General features: G+C 41.2%; 1 pseudogene; it reads right to left on the reverse strand.

The window, feature by feature from the left end:
* Positions 1–1,652: 1,652 nt before the first annotated feature.
* LOC131481749 (vomeronasal type-2 receptor 116-like) lies at positions 1,653–23,026 on the reverse strand (annotated as a pseudogene).
* Positions 23,027–23,118: the final 92 nt, after the last annotated feature.

Consider the following 23,118-nt stretch of genomic DNA (forward strand, 5'->3'; position numbering starts at 1 on the left):
TCTGTTGTTGAAAATGTGTAGTGACATCTCATTGGAGAAGATAATCTTCTACCAGCTCTACTTTCAGACCAAGGATGGGCTCCCAATGAAACTGCTGAATTTATCTGAACAATAAGGTGCTGGACTCTCCACGTGGTCCATAACCAAACTGAAGGAATCATGACTGAATATGATCTTTACTACTGTAATAATTGGTTTCTTTAAAACAAGCCATTATTCACTCTTCAGAAGTAGCCATTAGGTGACAGTCAGACCTCCAATTCAAAGTACAGATGGTTGCACACTAATCAGTAAACCATTCTTACTACATTTTATTTTCACAATTTATCTGTCACTGAATAGGAAAAAATCATCAAAAGAGGAACAAAAAACATAAAGATTCAAGACAAAAATTTCAAATATTAAATCCCCCTAAAACTGCAGGCTCTAAAACCTCATAAACAATCAAATAATAATCAAAAGCATATCTCTATGACGTTAATAAAATCATCCTATTGTTCCTCTAGCTAAACGAATATTAAAAGAGCTGAAACAACAACATTTTCTATGCTCTAAAGAATTGCAAGGACAGGCTAAACTTTAAGGTCGCTGTAACTATATAATTTTGCCATAGCAGTTTCTGCTCATACTCCCATCACTTTAGTTAGTTTGCTAAATTCTTAAAAAGCCATTTCCCAGAAGGCATGTTATTTGTCTGGGCCAGATTTCAGGGCAGTGGGCAATAAATTGTCCAGAAATGGCATAAGCTTAGTTGTGCTGCTGTGCAAAGTTAAAGGCCCACTCACCAAGACATCATCAATAACATTAATTCTCAAGCTCACTTTGCTTGCAAATGTCATCTCACAGGGACAAACAACAAATCCTCAATAGATTACAGAATTCTTAGGGGGATGGTTGAGTGTCCATGTAAAAAATGGGTGAGACCACATCAAGGTGGTCAGAGAGAAATCTGCCATGCCCTTCCAAACAACTGGAAGCTCCACTAGGCACTGAAAAACAGGGGAGCTCTTCTCTTCACACCTTTGTATCATCCACACCTACTGCATGGTTGCCAGCAAGATGTCTTAGCATTATGTAAACACTAACATTATCTACATAGGATATATGAAAGAGAAAGAAAATTCAGACTCTGATATTGCCAGAAGAGCCATGCTAAAATAAAGGGACATGGCAATTGTATTTTTATGCTGACCTGAGATTTGCATTATGCCATGATTGTTTTCACTCAACCTAGATTTTAAAACTCTAGCATTAACTCAGGAGTGTGTGTTTGTGTGTGTGGGAGAGAGAGAGAGAGAGAGAGAGAGAGAGAGAGAGAGAGAGAGAGAGAGAGAGAAGGTTAATGATAAAACAGTTCCCATTTTTGCATAAAATTTCTCCATTCCAATGCCTGTTTCTAAAGCCAACAATAGGAGTTGCACACGGTTGGGTGGCTGGAACCAGGATGTCCCAGAGGAGATCACAAGCACAGATCTAAGCCTGGACCAGACATTGACCTATGTACTCAGCTACGCGAACATTACTACCTTCAAATAGTTTTCAAGAAGAAAGACATTCTTATGATTCCATACGCGTGAATGCAATTAACTATCATTTAGAGTTGCAATCTCTTCAAAAATGATAGTGAAAACTGAAAAAATATCTAGACATGCTTAGGAACTGGTCTTTTTCATCAAGCTTTTTGAAGAATTCTTCTCAGGCTTTATCAGAATAATGTAGCACTTGGGGGCAAAAATGCAGCCCAGGAGACCCACACCAGAGGCCAAGATGGAGAAGACCTCCACAGCCACCATGACCTTCCCCTTGGTGCTGTGGTACACAGGCAGGAAGGTCACCCACACACTGCAGAACACCAGCATGCTGAACGTCAGGAATTTGGCTTCACTGAACGTGTCAGGCAGGTTCCTGGCAAGGAAAGCCACAGTGAAGGTGCCCCAGGGCCAAGGAGCCCAGGACGCCCAGCACACAGTAGAAGGCAATGATGGAGCCCTCGTTGCACAAGAGGATGATGTGTTCATGCTCAGAGTGTGCATCTGTGTCCACAAAGGGAGGCGATGTTGCCAGCCAGATGCCACAGAGAGTCAGTTGGATGAGGAAGCAGATGGGAATGACAGCGTTTGGGCCTTCTGACACCAGCAATTGCCTCATGGTCCTTCTAGGTTTCCTGGCCTTGAAATCCAGAACCACAGTGATGGTTTTGACCAGTACAGCAGAAACAGCCAGTGTGAACACAAGGACAAATGTGATTTGTCTTAGGAGGCAGGTGACTGTGTTATGATGTCCAATGAAGAGGAAGGAGCAGAGGAAGCAGGGGAGGAGTGAGATGATCAGGATGTAGCTGAGGTTGTGGATATTCGCCTTGACAATGGGAGTCGATTGGTGCTTCACAAAGGTCCCCAAGATGGCAGCTGTGAACACAGACAGGGACAGAGTCATGCATGCCAGAGCAGTACCCAGAGAATCCTCTAAGGCCAGGAAGGTCACCAGCTTCGGGAGGCACTGATTTCTCTTCCTGTTTGAGTATTCCTGCTCTGGGCACTAAATGCACTGCTCTGCCATGAAAATTTTCACTCTACTATAACCTTTTTTGTACAGATTGCTTGGGTGTTCTATTATGCCACACACGAGCAAGCTTCTGCATTTCTGACCATTGGAGAATTCTCATCTGAAGGTGAAAAAAATCCATTCAGGCATACTGTTCCTTGGTCATGGATTTAAACTTTTCAGTTAGATGGAGAATTAAATGATCTCTGATTTCTATGATATCCACACTCTAAACAGGACTCTAAATCTAACCTTGGACTCATTCTGGCGGTTCTTTCATTCAGAGGCTGGGATTAAATGGTTGAAATAAAGTGTAGCTCTATTGTTAACATGAGATTATTTGGTTAGTGATATTTTCATCACCATTATTGCATTTTATAATTATTAAATCTTTCCTTCTGTGTTCACGTGGAAGCATGGTTTATTCAGCTTTTTGGTTCACATCATGTATCAGGAATCTCAGAGTGTGGGACAACATATTATGTCTTGAAACAGATCACTAAGGCTTCTATAACATGAATGACACTATCAAGGACAGATTAGTAGGTGGGTGTGTCCCTGCTTCAATGAAATATCAATGAATTGTTGAGAGAGTTGTTACTTGGGTAACATTACTTTGTAGTCTTGCTTCTGTTTTAAATATTTTCACTGCTGGGATGATTGGCATTGGGACATTGAATGAAATCTCATAATTTGTCTATTGATGCATTCATCTATGATATTTTAGGCCATAAAGGTCTTTATCAATGAGTCATAGTTCACTTTCATGTTTTTCAATGCATTTGATAGTGATAGCTTATTCCTGAAGTCTTGAGCTTGTGCAAAAATATTAGGATGACCAATACACGTTTTGCCATGTTGCACATTCATTTTTCACTGTGTTTTATTTTTCTCTTGTTCTGTTTCTTGCCTCCAAAGAACAATCTTAGGTGTAGGCTCTGAGTACTTCGCATGTGCACAATGTCAAGGATGTAACCAAGAAGCAATGCAATAGTTCCCTAACTATTGCTATAGTATATGTGCAGTAGCTCCGTGTTTGTCAGTAGTGTATGAAAAAATGTTGATTTCATTCCTTCTATGAATCCACACAGTTCTGATAAACACCTGCTGCTACTTGTTTAGACCTCAGTGTGATCTACTCGAAGGACTTGGTTGAGACTGTGTCATGCAGCAGCAGATGGTAATGGAGGCTTCTTAACCGATCAATGTGTCAGGTGAGCACTGTCAGGTAGTAGGTCATATGCAATGAGGTGGCAATAGTAACTAAAGCACCTATATTGAGAGAGTGAGTGAATGTGTGTCTGGAGAACAACAGTACACTATGATGCCAATGCATATATTCTTATGACAATGGAGTTCTCATAGGTAAGTTATATGTTTTATACCTGTCTGATTGGAAATTTTGCCCTCTGCACAGGAAACACAAGTGTAGCAGCAGACAGCCCTTCCTTCCTCTGGCATTTTCCTGAATCCTGGCTCACAGCTCTGGCTACACACAGATGTTGGAGTCTGAGGCAGCATAAAGAAGCACTGGTCAGGGTTTGGCACATCACTACACACTTTGAGAAGATGCCACTGTTTCCCTCATCACCATCACAAGACTGGCCTGCATCACTATGCTTCTGCTGTCTTGGTCCTGTTAACAGAATGTAGAGCTAGAATTTAGTGTTTCTTGATGTTCATTCAAGATTTACAACTCATAACCAGATAGTGTTAGGATATTTGATCACATTCATTTCATTCATCTCCAGACAAATGTCTTTGGCAATTTTGTCTTTCTGTTGAACTGTTTCAATTGAAATGATACAGGTCTGGTTGTAGCCATGAAGTGCTTGAAGTAGTGTGTGCTGAGAAATGGTCACTGGGCTCTGAATCTTGGGAGGAATACCTTAGGTCTTTGGGAGTGCTTGGAGACAAGCCCCTGAAGGCAGGCACTCGTGGCCCTTGAAACATTGCCTATGTTACAGGCTCTGCCAGAGTGCAAACTTGGCATACTCCCCCTATTCTTGCTTTTGTCCTTGGAAAGGAACTGTAGCTTTTCACCTAGATAAGGAATGAAAGTTCATGAGACTTAGGTTGCAATTTAGAAGTAGTGACTTGTTGTTTATAACTATGCATAGTGTAAACTATGTCTCCGTGTAAACTTCCTAGAAGACAGATGTCCCTGGAGCCCTTTAATCCCAGGATTGCCTATTTTCGCTGGTTGTTAAGAGGCCCAGGGAGAATGGATGTAAGGAATGATGGCAGTATGCATTTCCTTGGACTCATGTAATTTAGTTCCCTGTGACTATTTAACATATCATTGCTGCACATCTGAAGTTGTGAGATCCTAGGTGATCCATGTCCATCCTTTTGAGCATGTCTGGAATTTTCCCCAGAACCATACCTCCTTGAAAGCAACAGGCCATTCTATCATGTCTTCCCTGATGAATAGGCCTTGGTCTTGGTCACGTCCACTTCCAGAGGAAAACTTTATCGATTGGAGACCTTCAGGAAAGTTTACAATGTTCTGAATATTAGAGTGTGCCTGATGAGGTGATGCTTTGTGGAGGGACACATCATCCCCAGCATTGTTGGTGAACTGTGCTGTCTTCAGAAGTGGATGTAGCTGGATGGGCAGCATATTTAGAAACAAGAAAGCAATCAAATTAGAAGTGGGACGTACATATATGCTAGGAAGTTCTTCCTTTGCCTTCACTTTATGCCCTGAGAGGGTAATTGCTGTAGGTTTGGTGGTCTGAGCCATCATTCTGCCATGGGTTCAGGTCAGGGGAATTTGCTGTCATGATGTCTCCACTGATGTGAACTAAACTTCATAAATGTTCCATTAGCTTATCTATGGTCACCTTCATAATCAATTAACTTACTCCTTTCCATGTGTAGGTAGCATGTCCCAAATTGTATGTGAGCTCTTATTGCAAGTAGGCTTAGAAATATTACACAGTAAAGCAAATTACACAGATACATACATGAAAATAGGTGAGCATGCCTTTGTGAGACATTCCATTTGTGTGAATGCCTCAACTAATTAGATTAGTACAATTTACTGTATATGCATGAAGATCATATTAATTCAATTCTCTCACATGGTAATAGGTTGTAATAAGGCAGGATTAAAATCCAGAGGAATCCATGTATAAATCCTCAGAGATGCATTGCAGTTACAAAAGCTCAAAGATCTCATATTTAGCGAATGGTCTCTTAAAAGCCAAACTGGATTAAAATGTAAGCTGTGAAAATTGCATTTCCACATTCAGATGTTGGAATTTAGGCTTCTGTTTCAGACCACATCTGAATTTCATATCAAGATTTATGGAAAAACTAAACATTACACCTTAGGCCATCCAGTTAAAAGAGAAAATCTTATGAAATGCATGAGGATTGACCTCAAACAAGATCTCTTTGGTACTACCTCAGACACAGAAGCAATAAATAAAACCATACACATGAGCTTCCTCAAGCTAAGTAAATTGTGTGACAGTACTCACCAGAGTGTAGCAACAATTCCATGAATTGAAAGGTAGACATCTTTATATGTGTTCAACCAGAAATGATATCACAAAAATACCACAACCTACAAAAACTCAATCATAACAAAAAGATGATTCCATTAATATGTGGGTTAAGGATATGAATAGACATTTTTATGGATGAAACAGAAATGACCAGAAATACATCAGCACAGTGAGATTTTGCCTCACCGTATTTACAAGTCTAGCAGGAAAAAAAAATGATAAACCCTAGTAATGGAAACACGCCTTGAGCAGTCCACATCAATGTTGAAATATGGACACATTCTATATGTCCATCCATATATGAGTGGATAAACAAAAGGTGGTGTATTATCATGGTGGAATGTTACTCAGCCACCAACAGAATAAAATCTTCATGTTTGAAACAATGCAATGAACTGGAGATTAGTAAACTTTGTGAAATGAACCAGACTCACAAAGGAAAACAGTCATAATTTATCATGTTTGTAACTGAAGATAAAACCTCTGTGGCAGTCAGATGATTTACAAAGCAGTTATAAATATTGCTTCCCTGAATATTGCCAGAAAATACAGCACACTGAGAAAGAATACAATTTCTTTCATGACTTATCATGCTGATATCAAAGTGAAACAATTTTAATGACATATTACTGTTGCCTGTTGCTGAGAGTATGTCCTGTTGTAGAGGAGGCTTACCTGCCAGGCAAGAATCATACGGTGAGCTCTGTCTTCCGGGAAAACCATTTTTACTTTCTCCAGAAACACCCGATGCAGTGCATGGGCCACTGCATACACAGCATTGTACACTAAAATAGCTGGAATCAGACATGGTCAGCATGTCAATGTGTCGTGGGAAAAATTCAAAGAAAACATTGGGAGGGCAGACATTTATTTGCCTACAACCTGACCCAGCAGGTAGGCAGTGAAAAAAATCAAATCACAATTCACCAAAGTGGAAGTCTTCTGGGTAGTGGGAAAGGATTCACTGTCTTGAGAAAAGTTTTGAGTCCTGGGATTTTTCCCCTTGTGGGGTGAGAAGGGAAAGCCCCCATGGAAAGATTGCACCATGTGATGTGTCTCATTCACAACAATGCCCCACTTGGTTGTCATGAGCCACACCTTCCTAAGGGTTAGATAGTATGCACCTAGGTGTTCCATGGTAAACAGGCCCCTGATGTTATCGCACAGGATATGCACATTTGCAGAGGAAATGCTGACCCTATGTGGGAAAGAGATATCAGAGTTTTCATACATTGTCCTTGTCTCAGGGAGCTTGAAGGCAAAGGCCAAGCAGACTCCTCTCTTTATCATCTCAGCTCAGATGTCCTGATTGAACTGTTCTCCTTTCATGTCATCAGACACCAAGAGTCTCACCCATATCCAGCCAAAATGCAGCAGCAGGGAGATCATGGCAAGGGTCAGAGAGCTGTTGCTGGTGGCCATCTGACAGAGTGAGGGGAACTGCTTCTCATCATTTAGCATGGAATCAAAAGGACCATAAGTGAGCTGAAAGAAAACCAGCATTACCTGTCATGACAAATATGTGAAAAAACATGTCTCACAAACAGAACATAATATTCTTATTGGGTGAGGAAAACCTCAAGTTGAGATGGCTACGATGTAACCTGTGGGCACAGAAGAGGGCAAGTTTCACATGAGAAACCTCATTTGTGTTATTGGAGGAAATGTGTGAATTCATCATGTCCAGGGTAAAAACAGATGGTGCATGAATTTTGGATACAAGAACCTGAGTTTATGCCTTATGAGGGCAGAAGCCAGGAGCCTGTTCAGGCAACCAGGTATTTGAGACACCCTCTGTTTGCAATATTTATTTTTGTTTCTCAGCTTTCAAAGATATACACAAACACACAGGCATACGCACACACAGGCACAAACATACAAACATACTGTTCATTTTGAATCAAACCTGTAATGTTAACTACGAATCTGATTTGAAATCTGCTTGGGTGGACATGAAGAGGGCAGAGTTAGGCAGAAGGCATGAGGGACATCTGATCTACCTGGAGCTGTGGGGTCCTTTGAAACTGTCACGGTCCTAGGAGAGTTCCAAATGGAAGCTGGATACTTGCACTTTATCACTTCCTGAAACATGTCAGAGTGACTTGGGAGGAGATGAAAATTTTACTCAAGAAAATTCACATTCCACTCACCTGTTGAATTTTTGTAGACCTCCAAAATGGTCCCCAATTCAGCAGAAAACACTGAGGTTGTTCCAGCAAGGACGACAACTGACTTACTCCGTGTCTGGCAGCTGTAGCTTGGAGTCAATCTATGGTCCCCTGTGAACCGGTACAGGGCATTCAACAGTGTGAAGCTGTTACTGGCCAAGGTACTTTACAAGTGGAAAGCCAAGGACTTGTTTGGGAGCAGGTGGTGGTCCCTATTGATCTCCTGGATGGCAAAGTAAAAGGCCAGCACATATTGCTAGTTCTTCCACAGTCACCTAAGCAGAGGGGCAGAAACACAGAGGAGGATCAGACCATGAAATTCAGTGCATCTGCACAGCAATGCTATTGAGCAACAATACACAGAATCAGGAGCCATTCTGGAGTACCTCAGCTCTGGTCCATGGAGCTGCAGAGAGGAGCTAAGCAGAGTTATACAGGATTTCAGAATGGCTCATGGACACCTCTGCTCATGCACCTCCATGAACCATTTAGGAAAACCTCAATGTGCCCCAACCAGGACAAACAGAAAGTTGAAAGTGTTTCTGTTATCCCTGATTTCTGGAATAGTTTCAATACATTCTGGCTTGTTGGTTCCTCCATTATATGAGAGTATTGTCCTCAGTAATAGATCCAACAAAAAAATCATGCTGAGCCCTTTCTGAAAGTTCACCATCTGTCACATTCAACTCCAGTGAAAGCAACTGTTTAATTAATATTTGCTGACAAATTAACATTTAGCTCATGATGTGAGAACATTCATAGCATTTGCTTCACTTTCTTTTACTCTTTTTCTCCTGCACTGAAATCTAATTTTTCAGTTTTATATTAGATTCCAAAATATTTCTCTTTTTTATTGTTTTTGTCTTGAGTGGAAGGATCATGTTTAACAATAATTCGGGATTGTTACAAGTTGGAGTGGGAGTTTTGTTATCTCACAATAGGCACCTTTTCTTTTGCTTGTATGAAAGTCTTCGTGTATTTTAATGCAGTACTCTTTTGTGAAAATATTGTCCATTTTAGAAAAACCGTGGCAAAACTCATGTGTGTCATTCTCAAAAAATTAAAATCAGAATGATGACATGAGGCATTGATTCTAGAATCCAATGCCTCAATGGAACAACATAAATTGCTCCACTGATTATTTTCTTGCAAACATTGAAGTTGTAGATGATGACATGCTTAACTTTGTACTCAGAATGCTGAAAAACACACTTTTCATAACACTGTCATGTGTAATAAATGTCCAAAATTATTTTAATGCCAAATATAGATCTAGATACAAAATTACTGTGAGAAACCAATACTACAAGGCACAGTCTGGAAAACACACAGACATATCATGCAGTGATTGGTGCCAGTTGCAAAAGATCCTAAATACTATGAATCAGTTCATATGAAATGTTTCTCAGAGGAGGATCCAAGACACACAAGGCAGATTGGTGGTATCCTGGGCACGATGGAAAGACTGAGGAATGGGGATGCACTGAAAACAGGCATGGGCATTGTGACAGTGATGGGCAAACTTCAGGCTGACAGCAAGTCTTTGTCATCAGATTAAAAGATGTTGAAAAGAGCCCATCTCAGCATCCAACAATGTGCCCCATAATTCCAACCAGTAAATCATACAAATAAAAGTTAGCATTAGTTTAATCCACAGAGTTGTGCAAACTAAGTGACACTTGAATTGTCCAACATTGCCTGAAGATGTGGGAATAAGACAAACAGAATTGGACTGGGTGTTTATGGACACAGTAACATGAAGTGCATCAGATATCGGAACATACAGCTCTAATGTAGTACCTCATATGGCAGTGTAGTTAAAGATGGAGTAAGAATTTTGTGGCACAGAGAAATTTCCCAGGTCTAGGCATAGAAAGTTCAAGGATGTGATGACAAATGCTGACACTGGCATACATTATCAACAAGTAATGTGCAGTTCACATTTGAGTTTATGTAGCCTTAACTTTCAGATAATTGGAGTAACCGATAAAGTTATTCATTTTATCCATGTTTCATGTTTCTTTGAAAATAATGCATATTCTCTGCTACTTGGACACAGTACGTGAACACAGCCTAATTGTGTTTTCAAATATAGTTTGTGTATTTGATTTATTTTTCTTTATTCAGTCGTGGAGGCTGTGACATTTTCCAGTGTGGTTATACATTAACGTTCTTTCTGCAATTCTGTTCTTTCAATTTACATACTTTATGTGCTATAACCACATACAGGATTAGATATCTTCAGGTAATTTGTTCTTCATGAAGGGACCATGTTTTTACATAGAAAAAGATTATATTAATAAGACATAGTGAAAAATTTATACAGCACTTCCCATAAAACAAGCACTCTTCTAATTCCTTATGAGGATTAGTGACTATACATCACTGTACTATTGTTATTAATAATTACCTTATTTTATTATCATCTATAATATATAATAATATGTACATTCATTATCCCCATGTTATGAATGAGAAAGAGACTGTGGTGTACTCTTCACTGACTTATAACTGATACAATCCAGATTTGAAACCATAACAGGAATGTTCAATACATTTCTGTATGTCAAGTAAAGCCTATCATGACCTGAGTGGGTGGTACAGTGTACCATGTGAATTTATGTACTAAAACTAGGCTTAGCATGCAGAGGGCCAAAACCAGCAACTGTGACTAGAGTAGAAGAGCTGAGGAGGGATAGGCCATGTTGTTTTCAGAGATATGATGGCTCCTAATCTTGCTGGATCACTGTAGGGATGTAATTTTCGATCAGTTGGCTGACCAGAGTCCCAGGAGGCAATGGTTGATACCCTCTGAGTAGAACAATTCAGGTAGAGATTTCATAAAGTGGTGATAGAGTTGTGGATAGGATACAGGCAAGTCCCAACTATAGTGAAGTACTAGGTAACTTATTGATATCTGAACTCTGAAGAAATCAGTTGAGGGAACAATTGCCCAAACCTGTAAATGAGAGGGTGACATTCCGGGAGTTTATTTTGAGGTCATGTGGCAACCAGTACTAGATTCTTCAAGATATAGTGAAGGCAGACTGAACACTTCATCCTGATGGAGTCAATGCCTGGGCTTCCCAATAGGCAGAACCCAAATCGAAATCCATGGACAAAGAGGTAACCTTCCTAGATAAGCAGGGTAGAAAATGTGAACCATTAGTAAATGAACTGAATCTAACCAGTAGCAGGTACGCTTTTTAAGTCTAAAAATCTTTTCTTATCAATCACCTGGGTGAAAAATTCCATGTACCTTCTGAGGAATTCTTGTCAGCTCATTGGCTGTCCTAGGATCCTCTCCAGTGTGTTGATGCTTCCATTTGAAGCCTAAAAGGTTTGCTACTAGTACCAGTGTTCTTCACGCAGGATGGTAAATAAGACTCTAGGAGGAAAAGTGTAGCAATTAAGCCCAAATCTTTGGATCCAGAAGAGGAATGCTTTGACCAGGCAATCTAGTGAAAGAGTTCTGTTGAACTTTAAGCTGTCATGGTTGCCATACTAACATATGTGAATATGCTATACCAGCATTAGTTAATCTTACCTGAATTATTTGGGGCTGTTTTTTTTTTTATTAATTATTTTGCATTATGTTACAGTTTCATGGGGGCAGGAAGAAAAACGTTTGATATTCAAATCTTCTTTCCCTAATTAGTTCTCTTGATGTTCTTCATACTTTAATTTTTTATGGTAAAGGGAGCAGCTGGATCCTAAGAAAGGCATGGTGAAGATGTGTCCAGACCTGTAGGCGTGAGGATCTGGATTGGTCCTTCAATTATGTGCTGGGAATAGTCCTGGTTGGGAATATAAGGGGATTCACCGGCTTGGTTGTAGTTGCCACTGGTAAGCATGCTGGGCAGAATGGGGCAACGATCTGGGCTGAACATGGCCACAGTGTCCTTTGGCATAGGTGTGAACTGGGTGTGAGAAGCTTCAAAATGTGCTAGAATCCTCTGGTGCTCATGAGACCCATGCTGGTTTAGTGTAGGATGGGCTGGGCTAGGTCTTGGCTCCCACTGAACCACAGGACAACTGAGTCAGGGGTGTGGACCAGGTGTCCCTGGGATGAAACACCTTAGAGTAAGAACCAGAATGGTTGTGGGCTGGTTGGGTGGGGCCATTGTTCTTGCCAGGACAAGAAGTAGACTAAACCTGGGCCGAGGACCCACTATTGTGCTTAAGATCTGTCATTGGGGGGAGAGCTGATAGAAGAGCTGGGGCAACTCCTTTGTCAGAACACAGTCCCTGCAGGTGAGCAGAAGAATGAAGGCAAATAGTCCAGACCAGGCCTGATTACAGTATATGCCAGCATACATGTGGGCATGCCAGGCTGGGTCTGTTCATAACACCTACTGGCAGATCTGAGAAGAAGCAAGGGGTGCAGGACAGGCTGTTTTGGGCAGCAGCACCCAGCAGCAGAATCTGGAATTGGGGACAGACCAGGCTGGGCTACAGCACCCATCAGTACACGTGAGCCTCTTGGGGGAGCATGGTTGAGCCTTGTAGGGGAGCTCTGGGGACTTCCCTGATTTGAGCCACTGCTCCTGCTGGTGAGTGTAAGATCTGCCCCTAGGGCAGACCTGGGTAGGCAAGGCTGCTACTCCTCTTGGCCTGCATGTGACCTGGGTTAGTGGGAGAGCCAGACTGGGGTAATTGACTGTACCCACTGATGGAGACTTAACATGAACCAGAGTAAGTCCATAGGACCCTGTGGAGCACATTTGGTACCATAGCAGAGGAAAAAGGGCAGAACAAATTGGTTCACTACCCCAGCAAAGCTTGACAGCAAATTTCTGGGTGAGTGGAGACTCTGAGGTGGACTATGTCAGCCAAAGGAACTTAGAAGGATCTACGAGATTAACAGCATGTCAGAACTACCAAAACCACTTGAACAGAACCCTCAGAACATGCTCCACATCAGGAACCTTGAGAAAATGTCAGGTGACCATTCTCCATACCTGGGTACAGAGGTGGTTGGGAGGCTGGGTTGGCTTCTCCCCTTATCTCTCCTATTCCCCTAAGATACTGGAAGACAAAAAGGATGATGTGGAAATAATGATCTTACCCACTTTCCCCTAATCCTCAACCCCTCTTAACCTAATCAGCTATTTAAACATTATCAAAAATAAGAGTAAAAAGTAAATACATAAAAGCAAAAATAAAAAAGAACCTAAAACTCCTCAAAGTATGCATTTTAAAGAACCAGCAATCTTTTAAAGAAAAAGACATTTCTTTTAAAGATTCAACAGACTAATGATAACTTTGAAAGGAACCTAAAGCAATGAGAAGTATTGGAACTTATAAGGCAGATGCCATGGCTACCTCAATTTTGAAAAATTTTGAAAAATATCTTACAAAAATGAAGACAAACATTTTTTTCAGTAGGACTTTCAAAAACCAAACTCGACACACTGAGCATTATGACAACACGGGGGAAACCACTAGAGTTTGTCATGCTGAATGAAAATGATGTTCTGTGGAGTTCAGGCAATAAAAAACATAAAACAAATAAATACAAATGAATATTTACTGTTTAACATAACCTTGTATGGAATTAAAACATTTTTTTCTAGTTGAGGGTGGGTACATCTAGGCCTTTTCTAAGTAAAATGCTCTTTTTTTAAGCCTATTTTTTTTTGGCAATCTTGATATAATTAGGATAAAAAGATTCAAACACTACAGGAAGATGGGCAAGGCAATTAGTTCCCTATTGCTTCCTTAATATATCTGATATAAAAAAGGAATTTTAAGGGAGAAGCCCCACCAAGTCTCACACCCAGCCCAGGTCCCAGATGCGGGCCATGCTCCGAGGGTCTTGCTCAAGAGGTTTTGATAGTTCAACAGTTCTGAATTGCTGCCACTCTCACCACTCCAAGCATGATTAGGTTGTGGCAGAATCAATTGACTGACATAGTCCATCATACAGTCTCTGCTTCCCCAGTATTTTCTTTTTTATTATTATTAATTATTTTGCATTATGTGACAGTTTCATAGGCTCTGGGAATTCCCCCACCCCAGCCCACACCACTCCCCCCCCCCGGTGGATTCCTCCACCTTGATGCAGTGTTACAGTTCAAATTCAATCAAGATTCTTTCCTTGCAAACATATACCAAGCATAGAGTCCAACTACTTATTGTCCAGATGGGTTGAACAGTTTCTTGGGGAGACCATTTCTGGTCCGAAGTTAGAGCTGGTATAATATCATCCCCCTCAATTAAGAGTCCCAATATAACATCAACAGCAATTTGCAACATTATGGAATTGACATGGTTTTGAGTAACCAGTATGTTAAAAAAAAATTAAAAAAAAAAAAGCAAGTCCTAACCACAACCTATGATTAGCTCATTGACATTTCAATTTTAGTTTATATACAGGACCAGCTGCTATATACCCTAAAATGGCTATAAGGTACCATTCAGCTGTCTCATGTCTATTTCATTTTAGTATTTAGTCAGTTGTTGTGTTGAAGTATAATTTTGCTGATCTTGGCAGATTTTGGGATAATCTAGACTGGCTTGTAACTCTAACAAGACATTTGTCGACATTTAAGGTGCAGAACATATTTTTTGGGGGGGGGTGTGTGCAGGGAAATGCTCAACACCACGGTGAGGAGTAACTAATCTTTGTGTCCCACCCAGCGAGGCATTAACCAATCCATGCCAGCTCTTTCCTGTCAGATTTCAGGCTCTACTTTCTGTTGTTTGTGTATTTATTTTAGGTTTCTTCAGTTTGTATGATTGTTTGCTGTGAGGGGTTTTCAAAAGATCCCGATGGTCATTGCGAGGAAGGGTGGGGGTCCAGAGGTGGATCCAGGCTCGGACCAGAGAAAGCTCTCCTCCATGGTCCCAAATGACATTTATTGTTCTTCTGTGTCTGCGGACCGCTCAGAGATTCAGGTTTTCTTTCCAATGACATTGGTTTCTGTGCGGTAGTGTTTGGACTTCTTCCATCCCCTGTGGAAGCTCCGGTTGGGGGTGGGTGACCTCAGAGTACTCGGCCTCCGAGGGCATCCAATTCCCTGTGGCCTCCTTGGCAGTTGGGATATAGTCCTTGTTGCTCGTATTAATAGTTTGTGGTGAAGGTCTGGGAGTCTTCATGGTTGGGATCCAGGCTTCCTCCTTACCCCCTGCTCCACTCTGGAGTGCCCCCCTGCTCCACGCACATGACCTCCTGTTAAGAGGTTGTCAGGATCGCACCTGATTCCCCCCTCATGCATTGGTGTAGTAGTTTTATTGTTGTTTAGTGCCGCTTTGAGTCTGTTGTCTATGAATTACCAGATTTGATCTTGATAGACTATATTGTACTTTTTTCTCACTCTTTTTATGGTCCTGAAAGGCCTTCCTGCACTCCCTCCCCATTACAGGTTAACATAGTGTATTGAGGGTATAGTAGGTTTTACAGTTTTTCGATGTAGATCATAAATATTCTAACATTAATTGTTGGTTTATAGATTATATCACATTATCTTATTGCATTGGATACAGGTTGTTAGAGATTGCACTAATATTACAATATACAGGTACTATCTTTCAAGTTGTCATGTTTTCATCTCAGATTAAGGCAAACATGTGGTATTAACCTTTTGGGATTGGTTCATTTCTCTTAGCATGATGGATTCCAGTCGGGCCCATTTGACCACAAAGAACTGCATTTCGTTTTTTTTAATAGCTGAGTAGTGTTCCATAGAGTAGATGAACCAAAGCTTTCTTATCCAGTCTTCTACTGATGGGCATTTTGGCTGCTTCCAGGTTTTTGCGATTGTAGATTGTGCTGCTATGAACATAGGCGTGCATGTTGGTTTCTTGTGTAGGAGATGTTTTGGATATATCCCTAGGAGTGCTATTGCTGGATCATATGGTATGTTGATTTTCAGTTGTTTGAGTATTCGCCAAACTGATTCCCATAGAGGCTGTACAAGTCTGCAGTCCCACCAGCAGTGGAGAAGGGTTCCCTTTTCCCCACATCCTCACCAGCAAGCGTTGGTGGTATTATGTATGTGTGCCATCCTTACTGGAGTTAGGTGATACCTCATTGTAGTCTTCATTTGGATTTCCCTTACTGCCAGGGAACTTGAGCATTTTTTCATATGATTGTTTGCCATTTGGGTTTGTTCTTTTGTGAAATATCTGTCCATTTCCCATGCCCATTTCTTGAGCAGTTTTTGTTCTGGTATTTTGGTTTCCTCTGTAGCTCTTTGTATATTCTGGAGATCAGCCCTCTATCGCCTATGTAGTGTGCAAAGATCTTCTCCCATTCTGTAGGTTGTTTTTTTACTTTGTTGATTGTTTCTCTAGCTGTACAGAAGCTTCTTAGTTTGATGAGGTACCAATTGTTTATTTTGGTCTCGATTTCTACTGCTTTTGGAGTCTTTTTTAGGAAGTGAGGGCCTACCCCTAAGTGTTGCAGTGTGTTTCCAACAGTTTCTTCCAAAAGCTTGAAGGTTTCTGGATGTAGGTTTAGGTCTTTTATCCATTTAGATTTGATCTTGGTGTATGGTGAGAGAAGTGGGTCTATCTTTTGTTTCTGCAGGCTATCAACCAGTTGTCCCATCAGCATTTATTGAACAGACCTTTCCATTTGCTTGGGTTGTTTTCTGTCTTTTTGTCAAAGATTATTTGGCTGTATCTGTGTGGGTTTCCTTCTGTTGTTTCTATTCTGTTCCACTGATCTTCCTCTCTATCTTTGTGCCAGTACCAGGCTGTTTTGATAACCACTGCCCTGTAGTATGTCCATACATCCGATACTGTGATTCCCCCTGTTAACTTCCTGTTCTTCAGAGTGGTTCTGGCTATTTGTGTTTTTTTTGTGTGTTTCCAAATGAATCTGTGTATCATTTTTTCCAGTTCAATGAAGAATGCTGTGGGTAATTTGATTGGGATTGCATTGAATGTATATATTGCTTTTGGTAGTATAGACATTTTGATGATATTAATTTTGCCTATCCAGGAGCATGGAATGTTGTTCCATCTTTTGAAGTCTTGTTCTATTAGTTTTTTGAGTGTTTTGTAATTTTCTTAATAAAGGTCTACACTTTTGGTTAAATTTATTCCCAGATATTTCATGCTTTTCTCTGTTATTTTGAATGGTAGCTTGTTGGTTAGATCTTCTTCCATCTTGCGGCCGTTTGCATACACTATGGCTGTTGATTTTTGTTCATTTATCTTGTATCCTGCCACTCTGCCAAATTCTCGTATGAGTTCTAGGAGTCTTTGTGTTGAGTTTTTTGGTTCTTCTGTGTAAAGAATCACGTCGTCTGCGAATAGTGAAAGCTTGACTTCTTCATTTCCAATTTGGTTTCCTTTGATTTCTTTGTCTTGTCTTATGGCTTCTACAAGTACCTCTAGGACTATATTGAATAGCAGTGGTGATAGTGGGTAGCCTTGTCTTGTTCCAGATCTCAGTGGGAAGGAATCCAGTTTTTCTCCATTTAGTATAATGCTGGTATTGGGTTTTTCATATATTGCTTTGATTATATTGTGAATTGTTCCTTCTATCCCCACCACGGTTAGGGTTTTTAACATGAAGTGGTGTTGAATTTTGTCGAAGGCTTTTTCTGCATCTATTGATACTATTATATGGTTTTTGTTTTTCAGTGTTTGGATGTGATGTATCACATTTATGGATTTCCTTATGTTGAACCATCCCTGCATTCCCTGGATGAAACCTATTTGGATGATCTGTCTGATGTTTTTTTGTATTCTATTGGCTAGGATTTTCTTGAGAATCTTAGCGTCAACATTCATCAGGGAGATCGGTCTGTAGTTTTCCTTCTCTGTTAATTCTCTATTCGGTTTGGGGATTAAGGTGATATTGGCTTCATAGAATGAGTTTGGAAGAGTTGCTTCCTTTTCTATTGTTTTGAAGAGCTTGTAAAGGATTGGGGTTAGCTCTGGTTGGAATGTTTTGTAGAATTCTGCAGTAAAATCATCTGGGCCTGGGCTTTTCTTTGTTGGGAGCTCTTTAATCACTGATTCTATTTCTGATTCGGTAATGGCTTTATTCAGGTCTTCTGTTGCTTCTGGGGTGAGTTTTGGTAAGTGGTGGTAGTCTAGGAATCTTTCCATTTCCAAGTGGTTATCGGATTTGTTGGCGTATAGTTCTTTGTAATAATTTCTAATTATTTCCTTAATGGTAGTAGTGTCTGTTGTTATGTTGCCTTTTTCACCTTTGATGCTGCTAATTCTTGCTTTGTCTTGTTTTTTCTTTGTCAATCGGGACAGTGGGGTATCTACTTTGTTTATCCTCTCAAAGAACCAGCTTCTTGATTCATTTTTTTTTTTCTAAATGGTTTTTTTAATTTCTTTCTGATTTAGTTCTTGTCTTGTTTTGATAATTTCTTGTTTCCTCTTATTTGTAGGGTCCTTCTGCTGTTGCTTTTCCAGTTCCTGGAGGTGTGTGCTTAATTCCTGCATTTGTTGCCTTTCTTGGGCTTTGACGTGTACGCTAATTGCAATAAACTTACCACGTAACACTGCTTTGGCAGTGTCCCATAAGTTTTGGACGTTTGTATCTGGGTTTTCGTTGGTTTCCATAAATTTTTTGATCTCGTCTTTAATTTCTTCTCTAACCCATTGTTCATTTAACAGCATATTGTTCAGCCTCTAGGAGTTTACATGTTTCCTGGGACATTTTGAGTTGTTGATTTCCAGTTTCACTCCATGATGGTCTGAGAAGGTACATGATATGATTCTGATATTTTTGTAGTTAGTTAAACTTGCTTTGTGTCCTATTATGTGGTCTATCCTGGAGAAGGTGCCATGCACTGCTGAGAAAAAGGTGCAGTCTGTGGCCTTAGGATGAAATATTCTGTAGATGTCTACTAGGTCCAGTTGTTCTATTGTTTGTGTGAGTTCTGTGGCTTCTCTGTTGAGCTTTTGCTGCGTTGATCTATCTATTGGTGTTAGTGGGGTGTTCAAATCTCCCAGAATTATCGTATGTTCATCTATGTCTCCCTTTAAGTCCAAAAGTAGTTGTTTCGTGTAGCTGGGTGCATCCGGGCTAGGAGCATAAATGTTAAGAATGGCGATTTGTTCTTGGTGGATCCTCCCTTTCAAGAAGATGTAGCACCCTTTCCTGTCCTTTTTGACGTTCGTTACTTTGAAGTCCGTATCATCTGAGAATAGGACTGCCACACCAGACTTTTTTTCTCGTCCATTGGCATGGAATATTTGTTTCCACCCTTTCACTTTTAGTTTCTTGGAGTTTCTTCTGGTTAGATGTGTTTCTTGCAAGCAGCATATAGTTGGGTCCTGATTTTTAACCCAGTCTGCTAACCGGTGCCTTTTGAGTGAAGAATTTAAGCCGTTTGTGTTGACAGTTAATATTGAGAAATTATAATTTTGCTGTGACATATGCCTGTGTTTTTGAGGTTGTTGGTAATTGATTGTCATTTCTGTGGATGGACTTTATTGAGATCTCCCTGATTGCCATCCTTGCTTATGGCTTGCTTCCTTTTTCTCTGGGAGTAGCGCATTTCTAAGGAGATTTTGTAGAGTTGGTTTTGTGTTGGCATATTCTTCTAATTTCTCTTTGCTGTGGAAGTATCTAGTTTAGTTCTCGTATACAAATGAAATCTTTGCTGGGTAGAGTATTCTTGGTTGACAGTTGTTCTCTTTCAGTACTTGAAAGATTTTGTTCCACTCCCTTCTTGCCAGGAGCATCTGTTCTGAGAATTCTTGCCCAGTATTTTCATTGTCAGCATATAGCTGAGGTGGGTGATTTACTTGTTCTGTCTGTCATTTCATGGTTTGGGTTCTGAGTCCAGAAGCTTGATTGGGGAGATCCCCATAGAAACTTTGTTTGAGGTGTTCCCAGACCAGATTCTTGTATGTACTAGCAAGTATAGGGCCCAGTGCAGTCCATTTCCCTGATCAGCTGGTGGTTGCAGTTGCTGGGTAAAATGCTCTTAAAAATACATCAAACTGTTGCTCTCAAAACAGAGAGAAGGCAATTCAAGAGAAACTGAGCCCTTCCTACAATGTAAGTCTTCCTAGCAGAATGTTATCTATACCAGTAGTAGAGTTGACAGAAGTCCTATCACGGGACTACCAAGCCTCTTCAAAATCAGAGACCACAAACCAGTGGATCAGAGCAAGCAAAACTTCTATCCAGATAAAACCAGGGTTGATGAGAATTTAAATCAGCATCCAAGTCATATCTACAATGAGAAATGGTAGACACACCCTCAAGGGGCTTTTTAAACTGCCTCTCAACGCTAGAGAATGGAGATTTCATACCCTGTGGCCTATACATTGCATGCGAAATAGATAACCCAGTGACTGCTAGTCCCTCACAACACCACATAGAATAGAAGTTATTGAAGAGATCCTTCTTGTTCCAGTGGCTAAAGGTTAAACCAAGCCCCTGGAATAACTACCCTACCTTCTACCATCTTCCCAGACTAGACAGAGGGTTAGCCACATCAAGTTAACCTACAGAGCCACAAAGCCTACTGTGGAGTTGTCAAGGGATATCTCCACCATGTGACACATGTAAAAGCATCAGCGTGAATAAACTTTCTATTACCACGCATATATACAATTATATTTCCATATACATTTCTGTCAGCCTGCACTTTATCCACTGGAGAGATGATAGGACCATCCCTTGATGAGAATATCCACTGTCTTCCTGTGTAAAGAAGCCAGAAGGGAAGTCCCTGCATTTCCAATGAAGCCATAGGCTGTGAGCATCTCCACACTGAGGGAGCAAGGCCAGTGGTACAGGAGGACTTGAGGCCAACTTTTCTCCACCTCAGCCCTCTCTGGTGAGTAGAGAAACCCACAGGGATAGCAAGAACATCCACCCATATCCCTTTCCCTTCATGTCACTTTGACTTCATCCACCTTCTTCTTTTTCTGTATCTGTGGTATGCAGGTAGGCAAAAGGAGAAACTCCACCCCGCCTCCCACCCATCCCAGAGCCCTTGACTTGGGGCATGCTCTGAGGGCACTGTTGAAGTGATTCTGATAGTTCAATAGTTCTGAATTGCTGCCAATCCTGCCATTCCATTCACAATGGAATCTCTCTTAGATACGCTGGCTGACATAATCCGCCTCAGAGTCTCCATTTGCCCAGATTTTCACTGCCAACACATGGCATGTTCTCCATCCTCTGATGTGGCACCAGGTGTCTTCTGCAGGTTCAAATGGTCTGCCATATCATCCATGTGCACCTGGATATGCTGTCCACTGCTCCGTCTGAGCTTCTGAGGAGGCTCAGCTTCTGACACCTGCACTCCATAGTCAGACCATGGAACCTGCACTTCTCTTCATGGTTGGGGTTCTGATTTCAGCAATTGAGTTGGGTGAACTCCCAAAGAAACTTAGTCTGAGGTGATACCAGACCCGATTCGTGTGTGTGCATGCCATTAACAGAATTTGGCACTGTCTGTAGCCCAATCAGCTTATGCACATGCTAGTGATTGCAATTGCTGGGTCAGTTCTATTTCCAGCCCTGTCTTCCAATGAACCAATGGGTACTGCCATCCAGCCTGCTCCTGCCAACCACACACTTGGCCCTCACTCAAACCAGTGGGAGCTGTAGTCAGAGTGACCCACAATAACCCCCACCATGCTTCCCCCTTACTTAAGTCCCATGCTTGTCAGTATGTAAAGCAGACTGGTCCAGTCTGTCCCACATCCCATTCAGCTCTCATACATGGCCATGGGCATTGAAGCTTAGTCATGTGAGGGATTTTCAGAAACAGAGTATTGGTCTATTATATAAAGTCTAATGATTTCCTCCTTTTTGAAGATTTATTTATTTTTATACTAAAGGTGGATATACAGAGAGGATTAGAGACAGAGAGGAAGATCTTCCGTTCGTTGACTTACTCCCCAAGCAGTCGCAAAGGCTGAAGCTGAGCCATTCCAAAGCCAGGAGCAAGAGCTCTTCCAGGTCTCCCATGCGGGTGCAGGGTCCCAAGCTTTGGGCTTTCCTAAACTATATTCCCAGGCCACAGGCAGGGAGCTGGATGGGAATTGGGGCCACTGGGATTTGAACCGTCATTTATGTGGGATCCCGGCACTTTCAAGGAGAGGAATTTAACCAGTATGCTATCATGCCGGGCCCATGATTTCCTTCTTTTAGAGAGAAATAAATAATAAGAACTCCAAAGCCATCCTTTTGTAACACTCAGTATTCTGCTTGTAAGCAGTTCTCCATGAAGCTATACCCTTTCATCTTGCATATTGACATTATATTGGATATTTAAGCATTTGTGCAAACATCACTGCTATGTACATCCATAACTATTTCACCACCCCATAGCCTGCCCGTCACCCATGAAGCAGGCCCTGGTGAGTCCATGAGACCACAGTTAAATCCTATGATCTGCCTCCTTCAACTTCTATAGATGAAGAAGCATGAAATGTAAACTTCTCTGCACATGCCTCATAATCTATGACTCTAAATACCATTTTCCCAGCAGGCACTGCAGACAAGTGAAAGATGTCAGCCAAAGTCACGAGGACAGGCTGGGGCATGCAGAGAGGAAACAATGATTGCCATCAACCCCTCGCTCCATATGCAATGATGCATTTGGCTGCTCCCTCCATCTCAGCATCAACTCTCCCTAAAATCGCCAAGCCCACTCAGCAGTGTACGGCCCACACCTCCCATGGTTCCTGTGAACACAAGTTCACAGAGCTGCTGTCCAAGCCTGAGATGGTCTTCAGGGCCCTATTGGTCCATGGTGCAATCAAAGAGAGCAGCAAGCAAGGAGAGTTCACAACATGTTTTTCTAAAGTGTGATTCCCAGAACGGATGATGACAGGTGTATAGCTGCAAGGCATGACAATCCCTGGAGTCTCCCATGTGAGAAATTCAGGGCTGCAAGTGTATGCTGAATATAGGGCCAAAGAGGTGACATTATGATAGTGGAGAT

This window comes from Ochotona princeps, chromosome 13 (assembly GCF_030435755.1).
Source record: "Ochotona princeps isolate mOchPri1 chromosome 13, mOchPri1.hap1, whole genome shotgun sequence".
NCBI lineage: Eukaryota > Metazoa > Chordata > Mammalia > Lagomorpha > Ochotonidae > Ochotona > Ochotona princeps.